Source organism: Herpailurus yagouaroundi, unplaced genomic scaffold (genome assembly GCF_014898765.1).
Source record: "Herpailurus yagouaroundi ecotype Mexico unplaced genomic scaffold, PumYag 159, whole genome shotgun sequence".
In the NCBI taxonomy this organism is placed as follows: domain Eukaryota; kingdom Metazoa; phylum Chordata; class Mammalia; order Carnivora; family Felidae; genus Herpailurus; species Herpailurus yagouaroundi.
The window spans coordinates 79,092,006-79,114,715 of NW_024412400.1; positions in this window are offsets into that span (position 1 = coordinate 79,092,006).

Consider the following 22,710-nt stretch of genomic DNA (forward strand, 5'->3'; position numbering starts at 1 on the left):
GATCAGGGTTGGTACAGCGTTTTTATAGACAGAGACAAATAGCACAGGGGAGGTTTCAAATTATGAGGGGCCTGATTGGTTGATTTTAAAGTAAGGACATTTGTTGTTCTCTGATTGGGCGTCCTTTGTCCGTCCTTTGGCGGGAAGGCTTTGTCCCTTACTTGTGGCGGGAGGAAAAAAGGGGGAAGGGGGAAGAGGGTAGGGTAGGTAAGGAATGTGCTTAAGCAAGCAGGTTTACAGAAGCGAGAAATGCCGGTTAGTTTATGTACAATCACTCATTCCATTACATATCAGACTACATTTAGGAAGGTTTACAACCCATTCTACTACACAGCGGGTTACATTCAGGAAAGGCTTCACAATGCTCGTAGCAAACAGCAAGCAAAACAGACTTCTCAGCAATTGTATTTCTTATCAAAGATCCATAATAAGCAGAAAAGAGAACCTAGCTTTAAACTAAGGCAGGGCTGTCATTTGGATTGTTCCTTTCATAACCACTAGGTATCCAATAAATATTATGTGATTTGGCCTTTCCTTAGGCCCAAATTTCATCTGTCCCCCAGCCCCCGCCTCTCCCCACTGTCCCCAGCCCCACCTTAAACTGTTTAGTCCAAGAGCCCTGAAGGCCCAGGATGTGGCTGGCCTTCAGGAAAGCATGACTCCATCCCCAAGCTGAGGAATTAACTGGAATCCTGAAATAAAGCATGGGGATGTTCCTGGAGGGAAGGAACGTGTGCAGAGAAATTCAGCAGCACCTCGCCAAGCCATGAGTGTTATCAGTCAGGCCTGGCAGCCAAGCTGGAATCAGATACAAAAATATTTATTTTAAGAACACTGTGAGCACCGAGCTGATTCTGAGGCAAACAGATCTGACCCGAGGAGTCTCAGCAAAACAAAACAAAACAAAACAAAACAAAAACACCCTCCTTTTAACAAAATCAGTCATCCCCTGAAATGGAAGAGTTTTTCTGTGTGTTGGATAGTCCGGGGCCAAAATCTGTGGATTTCAAGGAACACTAAATGCATCCAGTGGTCTCCTTGACCCAGCTTTCATGTTCTCTGACCCATCTCCCCTTCACATCTTCACTCCCATGAAGTCAGGGCACTTTCAGCTGGAGTATGATGGCTAAACATCCTCTAGCCAAGAAGGCAGAGGGAGAGAAGCCTCTGGAGGTTTGGAAGGACAGATTCATCAGATGTCAGACCCGGAAACAGGTTTCCAGAGCAATCCTGACCCTCCCCTTCGCAGCAGTGGGAATGGGGGGTGTCGCTGTTTGACCTCTGTTGCCTCGAGAGGCAGCCAAAAGGTACCAGCTTCCACTTTAGGGGGAAGACGCCTTACCATCCAAATTAAACTAAAAGGCTGGGGATGTGGAACTGGGAGTTTCTAAGGTTTATATTGGGAAGCAGGGACTGGTTGGGGCAGGGAGAGGCAGAAAAAAAAAAAAAAAACAGGAAAAAATTCGGCAAAACAATGTAGTCCAGTTCCTGGGACCTTCTAGAACCACCTTTAGAGTTGCTGCAGGTAGGCAGAACAGTGCTCTAGTGTCATTTGACCACCTCTCTGGGGCCTGGGTGACAAATTGTCTGGCAGGCCCAATTTGTCTGCTCCAGAGAGTTAAGGTGGCCCTTTCCCTGGAGACCCCGGGAAGCTGGGAAAGAGGGCTCAAGGTGGTTTAGGGGCTCAGAGACCTTAGAATGGGCCCTTAGAGACCTTCTGTCCTAAGGCATCTTTTAACAAATAAGGAAACCAGATCTTTGGAGACAGAAGTGAGCTCCCTGTTAAACCATAATTTTTATTTTTATTTATTTATTTATTTATTTATAAATTTTTTTCAACATTTTTAATTTATTTTTGGGACAGAGACAGACAGAGCATGAACGGGGGAGGGGCAGAGAGAGAGGGAGACACAGAATCGGAAACAGGCTCCAGGCTCTGAGCCATCAGCCCAGAGTCTGACGCGGGGCTCGAACTCACGGACTGCGAGATCGTGACCTGGCTGAAGTCGGACGCTTAACCGACTGCGCCACCCAGGCGCCCCAAACCATAATTTTTAAAAAAGATAAAAAGCCACGTCTTTCATGCATACAGATTTTAAAGGAATACTTTGCAAAGATTTTATTGAGCTCATTAAGTAATGTGGAAAGCAGTAAGATTCAAAACTGGCCCAAAGAGCATTTGAAACACTAGATATGTGTAGGTAATCTAATGGCTTGCGGGGTTACAAGCTGTACAAAAACTGGTTTATGTTGAACAGGATCATAAACTGTAAACCTTGAGGCTCTTAGTTCCACTGGGAAGAAATTATTTGCATTTCTGTGGAAGAAAATTTTCCCAATGAGCCTTTGCCTCATAGGGAAGAAAACGAATCCAGTAAATAGGAAGTCAAGCCTGGCACTGAAAAAGTACCCAATAATCTCCTTTTCCTATTTCCAAGTTTCAGGTAATTTTTTTTTAACTTGTCAAAAATCACACTAATACCTGCTAGGAGTGTAAGGGTTAAATTGTAGTGTAGGGCTAACCGGTAGCCTTGGGAAATAACAGCTTTGTTTTGACACTGTAGGTTAAGAGATAACGGCCTTGTCCTATCAATCAAGGGAATGAAAGTTCAAGGGAAATCAACTGGATTGGTGTTTGATTGGATTGGGGCAAGGGCATGTTGAGAACTTTGAAAAAGTGGGCCAGAGGCAGGGTCAAGGAGGTCAACTGGTTGCAGCTTAACCTGCAGAAGGTCTGAACTGTTTCCACCCCCATCTGGGAACTATTTCTTTGTTCTGTTCCCAGGTGATAAGATGATGTGGTCGGCTATAAAAACTCTGTACCTCGGCTGTTCGGCTGTTCGAGGCCGCACTCTGGTCAAGAGTGTCGGTCCCGATTGGTCGGCCTTGCCTCTCGTTGCAATAAACTTTGTTGTGACTGTCACTGGTGCCCATAGCATTCTGTTTCAGGAGTTGTGTGGATGCAACAGGAGATGTAGGATAATCACTGAAGTCTCATCTTGGGCAAACCAATCTTTTTGTCCTTGCAACTCAATCCAGAAAGACCATGACAGACAAGAGCCAAATCGTCAATGGGAAAAAGGACACCGCTTAGGAAAGTGGTACATTTCCTACTTCTCGTCTGTCCAGCCCATCTATTCCCTTAAGGTTCTGCTCATGCCAACACTGGTCTTTGAGGAAGGCCAAAATGGGTCCTCATTCCCACCTTCCCCAAATGCAAGGTACAGTCTCACTATTCCCTGTCTTCCCTACAGGAGGATTCCTTAATCGTCCCGTGACCTGCCCTTCCACACTCAGTCCTCATATTTCACTGTCTCTGGGCTGCTTTCTCGCATAGTCTCTTTTGGAACCTTCATTAGATGTTTTCAAGAGAAGTTAGAGGACACCTAGTGAAGATGTTAACTAAGGGGATTTAAGTATGAATGTACTCAGTTGGCATAAGTATCTGTTGAAAACCCTTCTAGTTCTTAAACTCAAGCGTTCTATAATTGTTTTCCCAAATGGGAGTGAGAACCTACATATAAAACCTAGAAAGCTTCAGGTAGGTTTGCAAAGCCAGCATTGACCTTTTGGCTTTAGAAAAACTCTAATTTCCTGGCTCTTCCTCAGAGTGCATACTAATGCCCTTCCTTCTGGGAGGCTCTGAGGATAAGTGAGTTACTATTTGCCAAGAGATTTGGTAGCCCCAGGCGAATGACACAGAGCTATGACAAGGCATCTGCACAAACATCCATTCTTTGGCTCTTGCCAGATCTTTGTGGGCGGCAGAGTTTGTAATAACTTCATTACCAGAGTCCACCAGACTCCCTAGTGTCTCCCTAAGATTGCCTTTTCCATTATCTTTTTGTTTGTTTGTCTACAATGGAATTCAGGTGGATAAGGAACGAGGGTAGTGCCGGGGTAGCTGTTAACTACATTCAAAAGATAACATAATGGGAATGAATCATCTACCCCCACGCCCAGATTCTGAAGCTTGTTTTTGCAATCTTTGTATCCACTATATAAGAAGAAGAGAAAAATTCCAAGGAGAGTTCCTTAAGGCTAGTGACATTGAGAACCATCATGAGGTTTAGACCACAAGTTTGGGATGAAATGGGAACATTTTATTTTAAAAAAATTTTTTTAACGTTTTTATTTATTTTTGAGACAGACAGAGACAGAGCATGAACAGGGGAGGGTCAGCAAGAGGGAGACACAGAATCTGAAACAGGTTCCAGGCTCCGAGCTGTCAGCACAGAGCCCGACGCGGGGCTCGAACTCACAGACTGCGAGATTGGACTGCGAGATCGTGACCTGAGCCAAAGTCAGTGGCTTAACCGACTGAACCACCCAGGCGCCCCTGAAATGGGAACATTTTAGAAGGGTTATACCCAAATTCTAATTTTGTTCTGCTACTCGTATGTTAGGGCCAAGGGGATGTAAGAGACTATGAGCGATCGGCATTTTATACATTTGGCAATGAAGACCCAGAGAAAGAACGTAACATGCTCAAGTTCACACACCTGTGTTGAGGTGCATGTTTTTGTGATTTATAGGGAAGGAGGCAGGAGGAACAAAGACGTTGACACTAGTACCTTGTCTGTTGAGCTGTCTCATCGATGAAGGATATTTCTCTGCGATTGCACTATAAAACAGAACAGAGATAGGAAGGAGTGGTTCCAGCCCATTTCTCGTCTCCTCAAATCAAACTTTACTCAGATTTTGTCCTCAAGGCCTCCAGGACCAGCTGTTATCTCTGCTGACCGCCCCCCCCAACCACCGTTTTCCCCAACTTCTCCTAAGAAATCATATAAAAATGGCCACTTTTATCAAATACCCATTACAAGTCCCACGCGCAAAGGATTCTACTTCTAGTATCTCGATGAATCTTCATAACAACACTGAGGCCAGTACTGTTGTCTTCATTTAATAAACGGGAAAACCGAGGCTCATTTGCATGCTGAGATTGAGTATGCAAGATCCTACAGTGGGTAACGAGAGAGCTGGGAGTCTTACCCGTCAACTCTCCGCTTCAGTTCTGTGCTTTGCGGTCTTCCACACTCCATACCATTTTCTCAAAACCGTGCCTTCTCTCATCTGGCTTCCTCCCCTGGTGAGTAAATTCCACTTCTAGATGGGGCGGGGGTGAGTAAATTCCACTTCTAGATGGGGCAGGGGTGAGTAAATTCCACTGCTAGATGGGGGGGGGGGGGGGGGGCCACTGTCATTGGATCCATGCTGGAATCCAAAAATCTGAGACAGGTAAAGGATGAAGCAGTTCAGTGAGTGCAGAGCCAAGACAGATCTAAAGATCTGAGTTCATGAGTAAGTACTGTGGGTTGCCTGCCCAGTGCCCATTTCCCATTTTTCCCTTACGGACATCATTTTTTTTTTTTTTTTTTCCAAGTAGCCATCCACAAAGCTCACGTGCTTCACCCCCCAGCTCCAGGGAAAGCCTAATTTATCCAAGGCCAGCGACTGGTTCATAAACCAGCGTCTGACACAAAGGTGGTCACTGAGATACAAGGAGAAGTTTGGAGAGGGCTTCTGGCAAAATCTTCCTATCTGCTTTGCCTGCTCCTGCACACATTCCTTTCCATGCATGTGGGATTGTGAAATACCAATTCTGAGAACCGGTTTGATAGCTCCAGTGTTTCCAACCCACTTTCTCGGCACAGTGGCACAGCGCTCCTGGCTTTTCATAAGCCAGCTCTAATTCGAAGTTTTGGGTCTAGAACCCTCTCCTGTCTTTAGTTGACAGTGGAGACTTTTTATTTTTTTTTATTAAAAAAAAATTTTTTTTAACATTTATTTATTTTTGAGACAGAGAGAGACAGAGCATGAACGGGGGAGGGGCAGAGAGAGAGGGAGACACAGAATCGGAAGCAGGCTCCAGGCTCTGAGCCATCAGCCCACAGCCTGACTCGGGGCTCGAACTCATGGACCGCGAGATCGTGACCTGAGCCGAAGTCGGACGCTCAACTGACTGAGCCACCCAGGCGCCCCGACAGTGGAGACTTTTTAATGAGGTGGCCCAGGAAATACTGCCCAGTGTCTTCAACAGTAATAACTTCATTTGTTTACATAACTTAACAGAGGTGTCATGAAAATTAATGAGTGTGCTGGTGGAAATGAATTGTCTTCTGCAAAAGGTTCTCTGCACTCATCGTGTAGGAAATTGTGTGGATCTTTCTTTTCTTTCTTTCTTTGCATCTGGGGCAACATGTTTCTAGCTAAAGGGTATTTTTTTTTTTAATTTTTTTTAACGTTTATTTATTTTTGAGAAGAGAGAGACAGAGCATGAGCGGGGGAGGAGAGAGAAAGAGGGAGACACGGAATCTGAAACAGGCTCCAGGCTCTGAGCTGTCAGCACAGAGCCCGAGGTGGGGCTCGAACTCAAGGACTGCAAGATCATGACCTGAGCTGAAGTCTGACGCTTAACCGACTGAGCCACCCAGGTGCCCCTAAAGGGTATGTTTTGATTATACTTATGATGTAGAAAGTGGAGACTTGGTCAAAATCTTCTGAGCCTTTGTTTTGAAGAAGTGTGACTTTGGGAGAAAAATAATCCCAAAGAATGAAAACCCAAAGGAATCATTTCAATCAAATGTTTCACATGACTCTGGCCTGGGTATCTGGATTCCTTTTCAGTGCTTGGGTCTTTACACTCACAGCTAGGCTGAGACGGAGTCACACTGAGCTGGAAACACAGCCAGGGTTGGAGAGGAAAAGCTCTGCCATGAGTCTCACAGGGTAGTTAGTAGAAGAGGTTACTGATCCTGTGGTCACATATGTGCTATGCTGTCCATTGCCTACCTTTCCTCCTCTCTCTTAAAAAAGAAAGAAAAAAAAACAAAAACAAAAACCAAAAAAACACAAAAACACAAAAAGCAAAACTGGGCACGGGGATAGAACTTAGTAATGTATTCATTTGGTCTTGTAAATTTTCCACATTGAGGTATTTTAATGACGTTGAGTCAAGATCACAATTTTTTTCCCATTCTGAATGTGCCTTCATCTCAAATTTGCTAGTGTCAGGTAGCATGAGATAGATCGTAGGCTTTTGGGGGGGTCTTGCTAGGAGGAAGTCGGAGATACATTGAGCCTGAATCGAGTAGGACACATTTATATATTTCACATATCTGAACATAAGTAAGATGCACCATTTTATGCAGAAAGTTGATAATGTTCGAATAAAACATTTTAGCTGCCATTTGAAAAGACATATTAGAACATTTCAGTAAATCGGTGAGAATTTATTGCTTCCTGATTTGAACAGACATGAAGGATACCTTGCTTCATCCTCTAAAAATGCAAAAATGTATTGAAGAACTGAAAGAAAATTCAGATGAAAATTGGTGGATATTTATCACACCATTAAAAAAAAGACTATTTCGTGTGTTTAAAATCTTTCATAATAAAAATTCAGGGACTTTAAAAAAATTTAATGGAATACAGAACAATGGGGATCAACACAAGCAAAGGAACTGATAGAAATTTTCTGATCTTGAGAGGCAGGCAAATTGTAACAAAAACAAAAATCACCCAAGATAGTAATTCATTAAGAGAAAGCGATAACTTTCCAATAAAATTAGCGAATAGACTCTTGGATGGTTTGATAAGCCAATTAACAAAGTGAAGTGAATCATGTAAACACACTGGAAAATTTTAAACTGTTCTGTAGACTTGACCTGGAATGATAATATCAATGAAGGATGAAAAAAAAAAACAAACTGATAATATACACTATAACAAGGACATCAACAACAATTTCATTTAATGAGTGGCTTGATTCAGAGTGTTTAAGATGAGTCACTGTACAAAGAAACCTGAAATGCCCTGAAAACTTCCTGTTCACACAAGAAAAAAACTTGATAAAAGTTCCATTGCTTGACAATAATCCTAAAACTTTGGATGGCATTATTAATAAAGAGTTATAAAGGAACTTTCCTAAACTGTCAATAATGCTTTCAAAAAATTGATTAACCATGTTAGAAAAAAACTGTATCATCTTTCTAGTCTATAGTAAATGATATTACAAAATCAAATGAAAATTCGATCAGATTTTAGGGGAACAGTAGACAGAGATGTCAACGTATGTCATTTTCTGGATTTTGTGGTACCTATTGGCATTTTAGAATTTATTTGTTGTGATTTTTTTTTTCATTCTAAAGATTCACTTTTGCTTCAATTTTGTATTTTTTTTCTTAAAGAGGGCCTGACTATATTGTATAAGCTCAGACCCCACCAAACCTGCATGGTTCCAGCAGTGACATAGGGAGAGCTGATGTGGATTTGGGGGGCGGGGGTGGTATTTATGGGAACCTGAAATATAGGTACCAGTTATGGAGACAAGTGAAAAGAGGGAGCATCCAGGTGGCCAGAGACACCAAACTAGAGTGTTGGCTAAGTCAGGTTACCTTATAAATAGGAGAGGTCAAGAGTGGATTGGGGTGTTCCAAAGGCTCTTACTAACAATTACAATAGGGGCACTCGGGAGGCTTAGTTGGTTGAGCATCTGATTCTTGATTTGGATCAGATCACGATCTCATGGTTTGTGAGTTCCAGCCCTGAGTCGGCCTCTGCACTGACAGTGTGGAGCCTGCTTGGGATTCTCTCTCTCCTTCTCTTTCTGTCCCTCCCCTACTTACTCTCTCTCTTTCTCTCTCTCTCTATAAATATATATGAATAAACTTAAAAAAAATAGTAACAATTATGGACCACTTATTATATGTCACGCATTACATCAGAGGTCACAGCTATGGCCCATGGACCAATCTGGCCTCCCCTGTTTTGTAAAGAAGGTTTTACTAAATGTAGCATTTAGGTGTTGTCTATGACTACCTTTGTGCTACAACAGCAGAGTTGAGTAATCATGACAGAGACCACATGGCTTATAAATTCTAACATATTTGCTATCTGGTCCTTACAGCAGAAGTTTGTCAGTGATGTGGGCGTTAACTGCACTATGTGGGCATTAACTCTGTGGTAGATTGTTTTTTCCCATGTGTCCACATCGTATCTCCCAACCCATATACGCAGGTGAAAATGGGACCTTCTAACCCACCCCCAACTACCTGGGTCTGGGCAGGTGGACCCTGTGGCTGCTTTGACCAATAACATTCAGTGAAAGGGATGCTTTGCCATTCCAGGTAGTGCTCCAACCTTCCTGGAAGATTCTGCTTCCAGACTATTGGAGAAGCCAGCACTGTGTAAGTACAACTACCCGAGACCACCATGTTGTGAGAAGCCCAAATTTCATGGAAAAGCCTAGCATATTAGATGCCACGTGAAGAGAGAGAACAAGGACCATGTAGGCACCAGATATGTGTGTGAAGGAGCTACCTTGGAAGTAGATCCCCTGCCCAGATGCTCCCGCTAGTATCATGTGGATCGGGCACAGACCACCAAAACAAACCCTTCTGGAATTTCTGACCCACAGAATCGTTAGATGGATAAAGTGGTTGCTTTTATCCATTAATTTTGGGGTAGTTTGTTATGCACCAATTCATGTTATCTTCATAACTACCTCATGAGATATGAATTATCAGTCTCAACTTTTGCGTCAGAGAATCAATGGTTGGAGAAGCCGAGTTATATGTTCAATGTCACGCAGCTGATACACCACAGAGCCGGAGTTCAAAGCCAAGTCTGTCAGGCTCCAAAGCCCAGGTCCCTGCCGCGCTTACCAGTGCTGACATTCCGTGTGCTAAAAGCCAGCAAAGGTAAGGAACCATGGACCAGACAGAAGGCTCCTGAGAAGGTCACACTCCAGCCATAGTGGAGTTATATTCAAAGAGGGAGTTTTGAGTATCCAGCTTCCATAGAGTGGAGCAGCTAGCGTTATATCCAATGTTGGGGCCTTGGCAATTCTCCCGACAATGTTTCCTTTTCATTCGTATTATGTGTTTATTCTCTTCCAAGGCACGTTGTTTTTCAAAGTGCTTTCTTTTTAAAAAGCTTTACTGTGGCATAAAACACATACCACAAAATCCACCCATTATAAGTGGATAGTTAAGTGGTTTCTAATAAATATATACAGTTGTGCAACCATCGCTACAATCCATTCTAGAACATTTCCAAATGTCCTAAATGAGGGAACATTTCCTAAAAAGGTCCTTCGTGCCAGATTGCGGTCAATCCCTACTCCTACAGCCAGTCTGCTTTTTGTCTCTGTAAGTTTGCCTTTTCTTAAAATGTCATATAAGTGGAAGCATGTGATAGATGGTTTGTCGTGTCAGACTTTTTTTCAGTTCAGCGAGCAATTGCTGGAAGTATTGCGTTGTATGGATGCACCACATTTTCTTACAAATTCAGCCATTGACAGACGTATGGTTTGGTTCCCATTTTGTGTTTAGTCAGTGTTTGATTGTTTACGACTCATGGGACCCAAACTGACAATGCCTAACATCTATGGTTTATTGCAGGACAAGGATACAAAAATAAAACAACATTACTAAAATATAGGCTCCGAGCACTTCCTACCACTTTCCTCAGAATCAAGAAGGTCTCTCAACGTTGGGGGAAGAATTGGGGAAATCGAAAGTGAATATCTGGGGCCCGATCTCCATCCTCCTGACCTTGCAGGCAGGACCCAAAAAGTTTCCTGTTTTTGTCTCTAAGTGGCAGGGTATGGAAGTAAACAAAGACCACCCAAATGAGGACAAGAAAAGGCTGTTATTTAGAGCTTGCTTTAGCAAGGGGGTCAGCTGCCATCATGCTGTTGGCAGAGACTTAAAAGGAGGCAGGAGAGTCTGAAAGCTTTATAGTGAGAAAAGGGGAAGCTTCGAGCATGCCCCAACTGGAGATTGTTGGCATGGGGAGCTGAAGGAGGACTGGTTATGGGTCAGAGTTCTGTTTTATATGGGTCAGAGTTCAGCCTGGCCACTGACCATTGACACTATTCGGCTTCTCAAGGGCCAGTCTTCTCTTAAAATCCCCTCCATCTATCTAACTCCAGCACATGGGTTTCCAGGAAACTCTTCTGTGATGCGATAGAAATGAAGGGCATTTTAGGTCAAAAGACCCAGCTCTACTCCATGGGAAAAAAAAAAAAATCACTTCACTTCTCTAAGATTCAGATTCTGTCTATCTTGAGATAGTACATAATGATAGTAATGCTTTATAATAGATATAGATTGATATAGATATAGATATTATATAATAGATAATAGGGTTTATAATAGATTGCTCTAAGTTTCTTAATTTTCTATCTGTTCTCATAACTGTGCCTTTTGCCACAGTTCAAAAAAATATAAAAAAAATAAATATATAAGGGTGCCTGGGTGGCTCAATCGGTTGAGCGTTGGACTTCAGCTCAGGTATGATCTCGTGGTCTGTGAGTTCGAGCCCCGCGTCAGGCTCACTACAATCATCGCTACAATCCATCTTAGAACATTTCCAAATGCCCTAAATGAGGGAATATTTCCTAAAAAGGTCCTTTCATGCCAGACTGTGGTCAATCCCTACCCCTACAGCTAGTCCCTAGGAGACTAGCTCCCACAAAAAGGAAGAGGATATTTCCCTACACCATGGCTCTGAGTTCAGCCATATGATGTGCTTTGGCCAATAAAATAGAAATGACAGCACGACAGTTCTGAGCTTAGCTCTCGAAAGGCCTTTGTGTTTCTACTTGCTCTCTGGTTGGCTTCCTGCATCACCATGAGTAGATCGTGCCTAGTCTAGCTCACTGGTCCCAGAAGGTGGAGCAGAGCCAACCTGTCCCAGTTGAGTAATCCTACAACACCCGACCCCTAGTTAACCCCTAGACCCCTGAGCAAACCCAGCTAAGATGAGCAGAATCACCCAACTAAGTCCCATCTATGAGAATAAATGATTTTTTTTTCAACGTTTATTTATTTGTGGGACAGAGAGAGACAGAGCATGAACGGGGGAGGGGCAGAGAGAGAGGGAGACACAGAATCGGAAACAGGCTCCAGGCTCTGAGCCATCAGCCTAGAGCCCGACGCGGGGCTCGAACTCCCGGACCGCGAGATCGTGACCTGGCTGAAGTCGGACGCTTAACCGACTGCGCCACCCAGGTGCCCCTAAATGATTTTGTTTTTTAAGCCACCCAGACTTGGGGCGGTGTCTTAGGTAGCAAAAGCTAATATGATACAGAGCTGTCATGTCCGTCAAATAAAACAATGAGTGTGGAAGCTTTTTAGAAACTGCAAAATACTTTCCAAAATGAATTACCCTTATTTTTTGTTCCCGCATGACCTTATTTTCAATTATCTGTCATCCTCAAAAATGTATTAGCTGGGGACAGTTTAAGGTATGCTCTTTTACAAAGTTTTCATCTATATATTTATTTAAAAATTTTTTTAATGTTTCTTTACTTTTTGAGAGAGAGAGAGCGAGAGCGAGAGTGCGCGCGTGAGAGAAAGGCATGAGCAGGGGAGGGGCAGAGAGAGGGAGACACAAAATCCAAAGCAGGCTCCAGGCTCCAAGCTGTCATTACAGAGCCCGACACGGGGCTCGAACTCACAGACCACAAGATCAGGACCGGAGCTGAAGTCGGATGCTCAACCGACTGAGCAACCCAGGCGCCCCTATGTATTTATTTTTTAAATATTTTTTTGAATACCAGCTATGTATTCTGGAGAATACAGAAAGACTTTTGAAATTCAAAGAAATATGACCTGGCCTGCTGTATTCTATGGTGGGCATCTATTCTGTATCTTGCTTTCCTTAAGAAGAAAGGGAGAGCCAAAGCTCTCTCTCTCTAGATGATGGGGAGCACAGAATTCTTTGGAGAGAAAAACAGGAGTAGAACTTCTTCCATCTGGTAAGGACTAGGGAAGAGGGCCTCATGTACCCTCACGTAGAGAAATTACTGGGGAACCTTCAGTCCTTGTCATTTACATTTCTGAAATCAAAACATTTCTTCAAAGTCCAACCCAAATTCGATCTCCTCCAAGCAGCCTTCTCTCCTAAGGCCCTTTGGGTAATACCTTTTTTCTTTACATCTGGAGCAATCTTTCTTTGTTACCTCTATTGTAGCCTTAGAATACCTCACTGCTTTCACAAAGACAGGAACCTAGCCAACTGTCTGGATTTGACCAGGGAATGGCTTGTCGTAGCTGAATGAGGCTTAAGGCAGGAGAGTGCAGCTCTTGGCAAAGGTTGGGACGTAGGAAGTAGAACACGGAGCCGCTGGTTTCTATGAACAATTCTTGGGGGAACCAGGAGGTCAAAGAGTGGCTAAGACTACTTTAGGCCATATCAGGGTCTTAGAAAGAATTTACCTCTGGCTGGGAATGTGAGGGCCACACCTGTTTGGAGACACTTACCTTCTGCACTGAGCCTCAGGTTCTTCAAGTGGCCAGGGCCCAGCCAGGGGGAGCCCTCAATAACATATTCCTCAGATGCTCCAATCAGATCTGGATTTTCTTGGAACGAGCTCTCCTTTTAGATGACTGGTGCTGAAGCATTACACAATGTAGAACATTGGCTTGACTTGACAATTCATTTTAAGTACTGAATTTTTAAGAAGGGGTATCTCTAGATCTTTAGAATCTCAGGAGGCATTACAAATACAGTGGCTTGTGGTTGTGACAGCTGTTGTTAAAGAGCTAACTCACTTATGATGCTTTTGATAGAAGCAAAACATGCGGAGTTACTGACTTTTAATTAGGGACGTGATCGGTATCAGTAGTAAAAGAGGACCCAACCGATCTTTAAAATGGCCGCAAGAAATATTTCGATACTTGGGGCGCCTGGGTGGCGCAGTCGGTTAAGCGTCCGACTTCAGCCAGGTCACGATCTCGCGGTCCGTGAGTTCGAGCCCCGCGTCAGGCTCTGGGCTGATGGCTCAGAGCCTGGAGCCTGTTTCCGATTCTCTGTCTCCCTCTCTCTCTGACCCTCCCCCGTTCATGCTCTGTCTCTCCCTGTCCCAAAAATAAATAAACGTTGAAAAAAAAAATTTAAAAAAAAAGAAATATTTCGATACAATTTCGATACTCCTTTTATGGTAAACCAACAGTTTACTTTCTGATCCCATATGTCGATCTCATCCGGGAGCCTCTATTTCCCCCAAGTTCAGGAATTGTCTCATCTCTATCAGCATCTCCTCTATGCCTAGTACAGTGCCTGGTGCATGATGAGAGCTCAGAATGTATAATTGCTGTCTTGAAGTGTTACCACCAGCTGCTTTTACAAATGCGATTCATTCACTCCTGTACAACAATTTTGCAAAACATTCCCACACGGGTTTCCACGGAGGAAGGGACTAAGTCTCAGGACGATTTGCTCAAGATGGGACCGTTAGTAAATGGCAAGATCAGGATTCAATCCTGGCCTACTTTCTATGGAATCCTTCTCTTTAGACCGAGAAACAGGACACAGAAAGGAATGAATACGGGGCTTTCATTGCTATCCTGCTGTTGTGGATTTCACTCTTTTCTCTCCTTTTCACTCCATTGACTTATCATATTATACTCTTCAATTACAGCTGTCAGCGTCCTCCCACAATTGCTCTGTATTCTGGGCTATAATTGCTCCTCACAGAACTTGAGCCCACATGCCTACAATTTCCCTATCAGCTAAGAAGCCCACACTGCCTCCAAGGGACCATGGCTGCATTAGCCCACAGAGGTATATGCACCTATGATTACTGCCATTTACCACTTTAGTTATCCCAAGAGAAGCACTATTCTAGAGTGCTTTTTAAGTAATGTGTAGCGACAATATCCTGACGTGGGTAGGTGGCCAAGAGTCATTATCCCCCATGTTATTATTGGAGAAGTACCTTCAAAGTAAGAGCTGACACGTTCCCTTGCATGATTGAGGGGGGACACAAAGGTGAGTCCCTCTGGTATTGAGGGTCATTCTGTGTCCTTAATGCTGAGGGCACAAAGCTCTATCCTAGGTAATAAATGGAGCGTCCATTTAAGAAAAGTCAAAAGCTTTTGCTAACAAGCTCCTGACTTGCACTGTCCAAGAAAAATGTAGTTCAGAAAAAGAATGCCTCCAGTTTCTTCTATATAGAAATCCCCAAAATGCATTTCAAAAAAACTCAGGCAGGTCACAGAGCCCGAGAAGGAAAAGAGCCTTGCATGGCGAAAAGAACTGGGGTCTAAAGAGGGAATGGCACTTGGCCAAGTCACTCAGCAAATGGTAGACAAGAGCCAGATTTTAAGACTTCCAGGCAAGGGCCTTCTTCACTTTGGTTAAACTAATGGTTGAAAGGGAGGACTGGTGTCACTTGCACTTTCAGTCTCCTGGGTGCTTCTGACAGGGGCAGCTGTAGAAACAATGGGTCCCTGGGATGCAGCTCCTGGCATTGGTAACACCTTATGTCTAGGACACCGTGGTCCAGAACTCAGTCAAGAAACTCTCAAGAAACCAAAGAAACCAAACATTGCTGAAGAGATTAAAAAAAATAATAATAATAAGAATAAAACAAACAAACAAAGAAATAAAACACTAAAAGGGCTCTTGAATGTGCTTGAGATACAGTTCCCTCTCCACCTCAGGAATGAGAAATTTCTCCTCAGGAAGCTGGTTTTAGGGACCTGAGAAGCTTCTGGGAGAGATGAAGAGATCAAGTATAAGGGTTTTCCCAACCAACGGGAAGCCCAGGGAACCAAGTCCCTGTCACAAAGGAAGGGACACCCCCCCCCCCTTCCTGTATGTTAACTAAAACCAGAGAGCTAAGGAAATGCTAAGAACGGGTTCCCAGAAGATACTGGGAGGCAGGGACACTACAGAGGTAGCAGCTGTCTGAGGGACCTGCCTGGCATCTCGTAGACACAAAGCCAAACTGACACAACAGCAGCTAAACAACACTAAGAAGGGGCACCTGGGTGGCTCAGTAGGTTAAGCATCCGACTTCGGCTCAGGTCATGACCTCACGGTCCGTGGGTTCAAGCCCCACATCGGGCTTTGAGCTCAGCTCGGATTCTGTGTCTCCCTCTCTCTCTGCCCCTCCCCCACCCATGCTCTGTCTCTCAAAAATAAATAAACGTTAAAAAATTAAAAAAAAAAAAACAACACTAACGGAACAGCAACACGATTAAACTTTACCGAGCACTTATCATGTGTCAGACACTTTTCTAATTGTTCTATATACATTATCTCATTTGATCCTGACAGCAGCTTTAAAATAAGAATTAGGGAATATGGTGGAGTCACTTTCAAAGGTTCTGGGAAAGGATTATTATAAATTAAAAACATTTCATTAGAGGGCTGTTTTGAGATCCCCACAGCCTCTCTATGTATGCATAAATATTGTTTTTGATACATATTGGTTTGAGCCAGGGGAAAGTGCTAGTTTTGCAGAGCAAAAACATGGTCAATAGCAGAGATTTCATATGGTTCAAACGTATATATAAAATATATACTCTTTATGGGAATTAAGTAAAAAAGTAACAGGCAAATACAATAGAGTGGGATACATACCAGTAGGTTCGTGCACGCTGAAAAACATACACGCACAAAAGAGGTTCTGGCTAAGGTTTCAGGGGAGAAGAACAGTCAGGGGGGACTTGTCAGGGGGAATGTTGAGATCTGATGGATAATGAACAGTAAAGGAAGTTAACTCTTGTGGGCCAGATACAGTAAGTCAGGGAGGCTTGGGGTCATCACAAAGTAACAGACATGGGACTTTGCACTGCCACTAGAAAGTGTAGGAAACTGGAAAAAATATGAAAAACAAAGAACGCTTTCAGACCTTCAACAATAAACATCCCAGGACCATCACTAGGAGCAGGACAATAAACAAGGTGAATCCTTCAGTTGATTAAAACCAGTAAGTCTTAAAAGACTGAAATCAAAAAAAGTACATTCTCTGTATAGAAGTCAATTAGAATCAAAAACAAAAATATCTAAAAAATAAACAACATCGTTTTTCAAAAAAAATTTAATGTTTATTTATTTTTGAGAGAGATAGAGAGACAACGTGAGAGCAGGGGAGGGGCCGAGAGAGAGGGAGACACAGAATCCGAAGCAGGCTCCAGGCTCTGAGCTGTCAGCACAGAGCCCGACATGGGGCTCGAACTCACAAATCGTGAGATCATGACCTGAGCCGAAGTCCGACACTTAACCAAGTGAACCACCCAGGCGCCCCAATAAATAACATAGTTTTAAGTAACTCTTGGGTTAAAAAAAAGAAACGCTGAGAAGAATTAGAAAGTATTTTGAACTGAATGAAACAAAAAAGACTACATACCAAAATTTGTGGGCTGCGGGTAGCGCAGTACCTAAAAGAGGTTGTGGAACTTTAAATGATTTAGGTAGAAAATAATACAAATCAAATGAATGATTTCAGCTTCCATATTAAAAAGCCACAAAAAGAGGAGACACTTCAACCTAAAGTAAGTGAAATAATACAATAGTAGAAATAAGGGTAACAATCAATCAGAGAATGTACAGATCATGGAGCAAATCAATGAAACTGAAAGCCGACTCTGTAAATGTCAGGTCCCAGCTGCAGGCAAATCATCTTTATCTAGAAACCCAGAGATGAGAGTAGCTCATAAAGGAGGTCTGCCCAATGGAATGTATACTGGCTGCAGAGGCCCACAGCTATGACCTGCCGCTTAGTGTATCTCCCTCTTGATTGGCTGCTGCAACAACATTTCAACAAAACTAATAACTACTATCTAAACTCATCAAGAAAAACAAGGGGGAAGACCAAAATATCCATGTCAAGAAGGGAAGAGGGTACATTATTACAGATGCTACAGTAACTAAAAGGATAATAAGAACGATTGTGAACAACTTGATTCCAAAAAAAATTCAATGTCTGATATGAAACATAAGAAACTTTTGGGGGAAAAAAAAAGCCAAAACTGACTTGAGGAAATAGAAATTCTACAGAGTCTTACACCTATTAAAAAATAATTGGATTCCTTATTTAAAATATTCCACAAAGAAAAATCCCCACCCAGATAGCTTCTCTGGTGAATTCTTTCAAACATCTAAGGAAGAAATAATAACAATCCTATACAATGTCTTTCAGAAAATGGGGAAAGGAATAATACATTATTCTGCCACTAGTCAAAGAAATGAAAAGAGATACCAGCAGGACCATTTGGATCCTGCCTTCCTACAAGAGTCTTACGGCATCTGCAAATCCAAGAGAAATGAAAACATGTGCTCGTAAAAATGCTGGTGTGCAGATCTTTATAGAATCTTTATTTATATTAGACATAAACCAGTAACAATCTAGATATACGCCAGCCGAAGAAGGGATAAACAAATTGTGGTACATACATATGATGAAATACTACTCACGTTAAAAAGGAAAAGTTTCACAGAGATGCAACAACACAAATAAATCTAAGAAAGAAAAAAAAAACATGACACTGAATAAAAGGAGGCAGGCACAAAAGAATATATATATATATATATATATATATATATATATATACTTCCCATTTTTATAAAAATTTAAAGCAGGTAAAGCTAATCTATGAGTGGATCAGTGGTTACCTGAGGTCATGTGTGGGGGTGATTAGCTATGAAGGTATATGAAGAAACTGACTTGCTTGTGGAAATAGTCTTTATCCTGATAGAGATGATGTTTCATATGTATATACAATTATCAAAAGCTCACCAAACTATATCGTTAAAATGGCCACATTTTAGTACATGTAAATTATATCTTAATAGAATCAGATTTAAAAAAATAAGAGAAATGGTAGAAACAAAGAAATTAGGGAGAATCACGTCCCTAACGTTTCAATTGAAGCAAGTTGGTGGAGGACGGTTTCCCTCACGATTCTGGGAGGAAATGCTGGAACAGACCTGGTTTGAGATGAGGGAAGAATACTGATGGGGCATTATTGAAATGCTGAATTAAAGGTGCCTGTGGCAGTCGTGTACGATAAACCATTTCTCAGAAGGAGAGGAAATGGCTGGGGAGCCCTCATTATAGCATTTCTTGATTTTCACGCCGTAAATGCTTCCATCACATCAACAGCTTTAACAAGCAGCTTGAAAAATTTCTGAAAATTTAGCAACAGGCTCTGGCGATCCAGGAGTAGCTGGCTACAGCATACCACTGCCTGTGAATCATCACAACAAATATGTGGAACAAGCAGCTGTATAAATGGAAGAGTTTGCTGGGGTGGGGGGAGGGAAATGCAATCACATGTGAATAAAATCCTGCATACCTGGTAATAAAATCCAGGTATGCAGATGCAATTAGGGCAAGAATTTTGAGAGAAAGATGCCTAGCATTGTACCTTAGGCTTGTTGGTTTCAAAGCTCAGCCAGAAGAGAGTGAGCAAGTAGAAGAAAGTGAGAAGTGAGGAGCTGAGACTCCGGAGGAGGACCAGGGCGGTATGGTGTGAAAGGAGCCAATGGCCAGAGCCAGGAAGTGCTTAGCAGTGTCAAATTCACCTTGGTTACGTACAACAAAGGCGGACACTTCATGGCGTGGAGTTGACAGTGACTTTTAAGGACACAGTTTCAGTGGATATTGGAAGCAGATGCTTTCCTCTAAAAGCCCAGAGGTGAAATAGCTTTGAAGGAGATCGGCTTCATAGAATATATACAGGTCTTTTTCTACTTATAATGGCATTACATTCGGACGAACCCATTGTTAAGTGGAAATATCTTAAGTTGCAAATGCGTTTAATATGCCTAACATCAGACCTTAGCCTTGCCTACCTTAAGTGTGCTGAGAACACAGTTGGGCAGAATCATCTCACATAAAGCCCTAATTCATAAATCATCATAACATAAAGCCACCAGAATTAATGTGGTGAATATCTCATGTAATTTATGGACTACTTTACTGAAAATGAAAGACAGAAGAGCCATCTGGGTACAGAATGGTTGTCAGCGTATTGGCCGTTTACCATCGTGATCCCGTAGCTGACTGAGAGCTGGGGTTCACAATCCCTGCCCAGTGTCAGAAGCGAGTTATTGTGCATATCAATAAGACTGAGAAAAGATCAAAATCCAAAACCTGAAGCACAGTTTTTATTGAACATGTACATCTTTCACACCATTGTAAAGTCCAACCATCCTAGGTCCGGGACCATCTCCACTGGCTACGGAAGCCTATAGCTATGAACCACCCCTGTGTGTGTCACTGCCCTGATCGACTGCCATGACCAACCCTACCTACTCTAACCAGAAACAGAAGGTGTCCTGAAACCCAAGCTAAGGTACCCAGGCCCAAAGTTTTATAGTCAAGCATATCCCTAGAAACCTGAAGATCTCTTCATCCACTCATGGGAGGACTTCACAGTGGACCTGGGTTCTCTGTTCCACTTCCCAACTATCTGCACCACCACCAGGCCCATGAAGGAAACTTCTCTTTTCCTTCATGACCCATCAGCTCTCTAACCATGGCCCATGTTGTCCTTTTTTCAAAGAGGTGGTTCTAAGTTCTCTGCCTTAGCTCCCAATAGTATCTAGCATTTCTGAATAGGGATGCAGTAAATAATTATTGGGTGAATCAATGAACCATCTATACTGACTTCCACATAGAATCGAAGGGTCCTAAAATCAAAGGTCTATTCCCACACCAGTGTCACTGCAGATATGCTCTGCAAAACCACATTATGCTCCTTGGAACATCCCCCCAAAGTGTGGCTTCTTCTCCTGCCAAGTCCCTATTTCTGAAGCACCATGATTACCCCAGTACCTCAAAGAGCCACAGGTAACTGGATAAGACTTGAGTTGTTCTAAATTCCTCCCAACGACAATGTAATCTCAGCGTCTTTCAACTTGTGGTGTTTTTACCCACTGGTGGTGACTTGAAACTATAGGAGAAATATCACATCTATTCTTGGAGTGTTAGTTTTGTTCAAAGCTGCTTTAGTGGGGGAGATACACACACACACACACACACACACACACACACACACACACCCAAACAGGTATAAAAAATAAGCACTGTGATGTACTGGGAAATATAAAAACAATAGATTTTTAAAAGATAAAGCCCTGGGGCGCCTGGGTGGCTCAGTCGGTTGAGCTTCCGACTTCGGCTCAGGTCATGATCTCGCAGTTCATGAGTTCGAGCCCCACGTCGGGCTCTGTGCTGACAGCTCGGAGCCTGGAGCCTGCTTCGGATTCTGTGTCTTCCCCTCTCTCTGACCCTCCCCCATTCATGCTCTGTCTCTCTCCGTCTCAAAAATAAGTAAACATTTAAAAAAATTTAAAAGATAAAGCATGAGTTTTCAAAGAAATTATGTTTGCAGCATTTACTTTAAATTTCTAGGACTCTTTCAACTCCTCCCTTCTACTCCACCCTTATACCCACCCCTCTGTGGGGTATCCACATTCATTCTCCTTGGTCATCAGGGAAACTTGGATGAATGAGTTTGACAGAGAGTTGGAGGCATATGCTGACAGGTGCAAAGAACCAGGACATGACTTCTAGCACCAGATGCCCTTCGGCTTTTCTGAGGTACCACCTATCCCCGAGGAACCTGGAGGACTGTCGCTTGGGGCTCTTCCCAGAGGAGGAAGCTGTCAGCCCTATGGTTTCACACTTCCCTTTGCCGTCCTTCGTATCACCCTATCCATATTCCACTGCTTCTGACTGCACCAGGTCTGCAAACAGCCCCTGGTCGACCGCATACCCAAGAACCCAGACCCAGAAACCAGAGAGGGAGCACAAGCACCCGAACCAGGAACTTCCAGGTTCTTGCTGACTCCTTTACCAGCTTCACTCACTGCCCGAGTCACTGGGAAAGAGTGCATATGTAAGGAAACTTCACAGTATGCCCATACTTCTGTGAAACCCAGAGCTTAACAAGGGCTTCTCAGAGCAATTAGCCTGATTTATGTAGTATATATATATATATATATATATATATATATATATAAATAAATATATATATATTTATATATATATTTGTTTATATATATTTATATGTGTTTGTTAATATTATATATATATAAATATATATATATATATATTTATATATATATAAACTCTTGGTTTTATACACTTCTTTGTTTTAAACATCGTATGTCTATGAAAAGATATAAGTGATATACCCTGGAATTGAATAGTTCAGAACCTCTGTAGCTACATGTGCTGGCTCTGCCTCCAAATTTCTGAAACCCTTGCTAGCCAGACCAACATCCAGGTCTCTCCCAGGTGAAAAGAATTTGGACTGAAGGGAACATGGAAGTGGTTCGGTGGGGGTAATATTGCTTTTAAGGCATGTTTTGAAATTTTGTGGGGTCTTATAGTTTGCCACTGGTGTTCAGTGAACAGAAGCCAAGGGGGATAGACATCTGGCACCGCATAGGAGAGCTACAAACAACTAAGAATTGTCCCGAATTTCACATGAAAATTGAACATCCCTTTTTTTAAAAAAATTTTTTTAAATGCTTATTTATTTTTGAGAGAGACAGAGTGTGAGCGGGGGGGGGGGGGGGCAGAGAGAGAGGGAGACAGAATGCGGAGCGGCCTCCGGGCTCTGAGCAAGCTGTCAGCACAGAACTCGACACGGGGCTCGAACCCACAAACTGAGACATCATGACCGGAGCCGAAGTCGGACACTCAACCAACTGAGCCACCCAGGCGCCCCTGAACATCCCTTTTTATAATCGTCAGAGCCAGGCAGTTAGCGCTCTTTTACATATGTACCCACTAATGGTATTTGACTCCTCACCCAACACGCCTGTACTGGTATGCCTTTGTAATTATAGCCCTCAAAGTATGCAAGCATTTTGCTACTTGATTATGTACACTAGTTTACTGGAATATATTATTCTTATTACTTGGTTATAAATTACTTTCTTTTACGTCTT